Source organism: Spinacia oleracea, chromosome 6, assembly GCF_020520425.1.
Source record: "Spinacia oleracea cultivar Varoflay chromosome 6, BTI_SOV_V1, whole genome shotgun sequence".
NCBI lineage: Eukaryota > Viridiplantae > Streptophyta > Magnoliopsida > Caryophyllales > Amaranthaceae > Spinacia > Spinacia oleracea.
This window is the reverse complement of record NC_079492.1, coordinates 24,560,593-24,564,925: the sequence shown is the minus strand read 5'-3', so window position 1 is coordinate 24,564,925 and position 4,333 is coordinate 24,560,593. Positions and strand designations below refer to the sequence as shown.

Here is a 4,333-nt window from a genome sequence, read left to right as displayed (position 1 = left end):
TGACGATCTCAGCTCCCACTGAAACCAAGATCCGTCGATTCCGAATATCCATAGATGGAGTATTTAATGCCATTAAATACTTGATCCGTTTACGTACTATTTGTGTGACCCTACGGGTTCAGTCAAGAGTAAGCTGTGGATTAATATCATTAATTCCATTTGAACTGAAGCGGCCTCTAGCTAGGCATTCAGCTCACTTGATCTCACTGAATTTATTAACTTGTTAATTAATACTGAACCGCATTTATTAGACTTAACATTGAATGCATACTTGGACCAAGGGCATTATTTCCTTCAATAATGACCCTAGGCCTTTATTTCTAGAGGTATGGAAAAGGAATTGTAATCCTACTAGGATGTGGATTTGTTAATTAGAACTTTATTAGGACTCTAAATAACAAAGCAATTCTAATAAGATTAGGATTTTAATCTTCGCACGAATCCTAATAGAATTAGGATTTCCCGCACACGCATCGTACGAGCCGTGCACCCGCGCAGGCCTTGCGGACCACGACAAGCGCACAGCCCATGTGCGGTGCTGCGTGCGCGCGCGCGCCCTTGGCTGGGCATGGCCTTGCGTTGGGCCTGGTCGAGGCGTGCGTTGCTGCGTGCGGCTCGCTGGGCGATGGCCTGGGTTCGTGCTGGGCCTTCGTCTAGCGGGCCTCGTCCGATGCTAATTCGTACGATACGCTTCCGATTAAATTCCCGATTCCGGAATTCATTTCCGATACGAACAACATTTAATATTTCCGATTCCGGAATTAATTTCCGTTTCGAACAAATATTTAATATTTCCGTTTCCGGAATTATTTTCCGATTCCGGTAATATTTCCGATTCTGACAATATTTCCGTTTCCGGCAATATTTCCATTTCCGATAATATTTTCCGATACGTACCATGTTTCCGTTTCCGGCAACATCTACGACTTGGATAATATTTATATTTCCGTTACGATCCATATTTCCGTTTCCGGCAATATCATCGTTTCCGGAGTATTCATTTGCTTGCCTGTAACGATCTCAGCTCCCACTGAAACCAAGATCCGTCGATTCCGAATATCCATAGATGGAGTATTTAATGCCATTAAATACTTGATCCGTTTACGTACTATTTGTGTGACCCTACGGGTTCAGTCAAGAGTAAGCTGTGGATTAATATCATTAATTCCACTTGAACTGAAGCGGCCTCTAGCTAGACATTCAGCTCACTTGATCTCACTGAATTATTAACTTGTTAATTAATACTGAACCGCATTTATTAGACTTAACATTGAATGCATACTTGGACCAAGGGCATTATTTCCTTCACCTTGTAGCTCCTTATCATAATTATATTTAATATATAATTTTACTTATTTTACTTATTTTTTCATCAGCTGCTATTACATAATTTTTGTAACCATAGTTGGCTAACTGCTTAAATATTTTAACTTTTTACAAGTAGGTACCACTTTAGTTGCTCTAAGCCTCTAACAATCTAACATTTTCATTTAAACGGAATTCTTGAATACTGTGTATTAAAACATGTTAGGAAATAACCAATAATGTCAGTTTGAATTAGCTAGTATCGATAAGACGCTGGATTTAACAGAATCCCACATTATTATTTTTACATGCATGAAGATTTCTCTGATAAATATATTTTACAAAAACAAATTATGGATGTTTAAATAACCGAAGTTCATTATGATGCGCCGCAAATTATTGAGACATATATCACCTAGAAAATAGCGAGGAAATCATATCGATGATTGAAGTGTGAACATGTTATGCGTAATTAGAGAACAACATTATGCGGAACAGCTCTAATATTTTGCACTATACATTGTATACCTGATGCACAACAACCTGTTACTTTGTACTTGTATATTTAATTAGCTGTTCTCTAAGTTTTGTATTTGTATGCTTAGTTAGCTGTTTCACTAAGTTATTTGATGTTTGGGAGGGCAGAGTCAAACCAATATTTTTTTAAGATTCAAATGAACCACATGGTCATTATAAATTACAAATAAGGGAGAATCAGGGAGAGAATCCGAATCTGTGATAACCTATCATCATACACAAGTTTTCAATCTTTGTCACTAGGTCTAGATCTCATTGATGAATGGTGAGGGACCAAAGCGGTGTCAATAAAGTTCTATTAATTATGACTCTAACTGTTTAAGGACTAAGGACCTGAACTTGTAATTTGAAGGTCGTCATGGATAGGATTCGATTGCGGCCCATAAAATGTAAAGACTCTAAATGGGTTGTGCTATGAAGTACGTACACATTGATCTTCTTGTAAACAAGATGATAATTCAAGAAAAGAATGAAGGATCATTGACTTTAGAGGACAAGAAGACCATGTTTCTCCTAGTTTAATTTTATACATTTTCTCGATAAGTTGACAAGATCTTTTTTAATTTGATAGCCAGTTGACAAGAATTTTTTTTTTTTTAGGGAAAGCAAGCACTTAGTGCATTAATTATGGGATAAATTATCCATCAAAACATACGGGTAACTTCACAAGGGCAATGGTCCCCCATACTTGCTGTAAACCGAACGGCACTAAACGAGCTAAGTGATGGGCAACACAGTTCCCTTCAATTCTCTTTTAACATGAGACCAAGCTATGAAATCAAAATAGGTGCTTAAAGAAAAAATATCTTCAAGGACAGCATCGAAGTTGGAGAAATATATAGCAACCTTTGACAATCTCTTCACCAGGAGCTCACAGTCACTCTCAAATATCACATTCTTAAAGCCATGCATACGAGCAAGTTTAATAGCAAGCAGCAGTGCCTTCCCTTCAGCAGTTCAGGTGGCCAAAAGCCACACACCCTTTTACATGCCGAGAAAACCACCTTGCCTTGATCATCACCAGCCACTACACCGATACCAATCCATCCTTCATGTAACACCCCCAAATTTCTCTCTTTTTACACTACTACAAAAATGGCCGAAGAGATCCTTTGGTCGATATAACGGGTCTCTTCAATATAAGAGATCTAATATTAGAGAAAACGGATCTCTTATAAGTACTGGGACCCACTAAATTGCCTTAGAAAAAAAAGAAGAGACCCCTTATATATATATAACCTGACGGATCTCTAACTTGCACCAGGACCCACAAATTTGCCATGTGAAAAACAAAGGGGAGACCCCTCTACATGCTCCACGGGTCTCTTATCGCACATTATTCCTGCCAATCATTTTTTAAAATTTTATGCCCCTTATTTTCTCTCTTCTCATAACTTTACAGATTTTATTTTTCATTCCCATTTCCTTATCTCTCTCCTCGTAGAAATTCTGTTACTGCAACTTCTTCTTCTTCTTCGATCACCGTCCATCTGTTTCTATCTTTTCCTCACATTTAAATCTCCTTGTAAATTGACTTTGTATGTCAACTAACAATTGGATGTGAAGGATATGTCGTAGCAGATGCAGGGGCACCAAAGAGGAGATTCAAGAATCGTTGATCGACCTTGATGTTTTGTTGCACCTTTAAACATGTCAATGATCTCCCTGCTCGTATTCGTAGAAGGTGAAAATGAATTTTTGTTTGTTTTTGTTTAATCAATTAGTTCATCGATTTATTTTGAGGGGGGATTAGTTCCTCTATTTAATTGATCTAGTTTTAGAAAATTAGGGTTTTACTTTTGTTGAAATTGATTATTTTCTTGCTCTCAATAGTTTTAACCCCTTTTCTTCTACCTAATTTCTATTTTATGTAGTTGTATAAACTTTTATCATTTTGTTATTGATTGATAATATTGTGTGAACTTATTGTGATTTTAATGAAATTGGGGGTATGGATATGTCTGCAATGGGATCCGATTGTCGTTGCCAAACCAAGCGTCGCCGTCGTTTTCTCTCTCCTCCCCCCCACCATTTACCCCCAATTTTCAAATCGAAATCCTAATTCATTGCCAAATCTAAGGTTCCAGACATTGAAAAATCAAATTTCTGCTGAAGAGAATCAAAATGATGGAGACGATGTTGTTGGGATTACAAGAACATCTTCAATTGGCGAGAAAATACGCGGTTGAAGGCCTCTATGACACCTCTGTTATTTTCTTCGATGGCGCCATTGCTCAAATCAACAAGCTTCCCTCGTTTTTGTGCCTTAATATTTTACTGAATTATGTTTTCAAGCTTAAATTTTATGTGGTTAACTTTCAATTGTATGTTTGATACAATGTGTTGCAATCACTTGTCCTTGTAATCACTTGTGACTTGCAAATTCTGAAGCCCGTGGCATTTGATGCTTAATAGAAGGATTTAAAACAAATGATGAAGTGTACTCACTCGTGGTGAACCTTTTTCTTCCTGGTTCAATTTTCTTTTCGAA

General features: G+C 37.4%; 1 long non-coding RNA gene across 1 annotated transcript; it reads left to right on the top strand.

Moving 5' to 3' along the window:
- The first annotated feature begins 2,724 nt into the window (after positions 1–2,724).
- Positions 2,725–4,333, top strand: LOC130462543 (uncharacterized). Its single transcript, XR_008922995.1, has 2 exons — positions 2,725–3,526; positions 3,923–4,333. It is a non-coding gene; the product is annotated as an uncharacterized lncRNA (long non-coding RNA).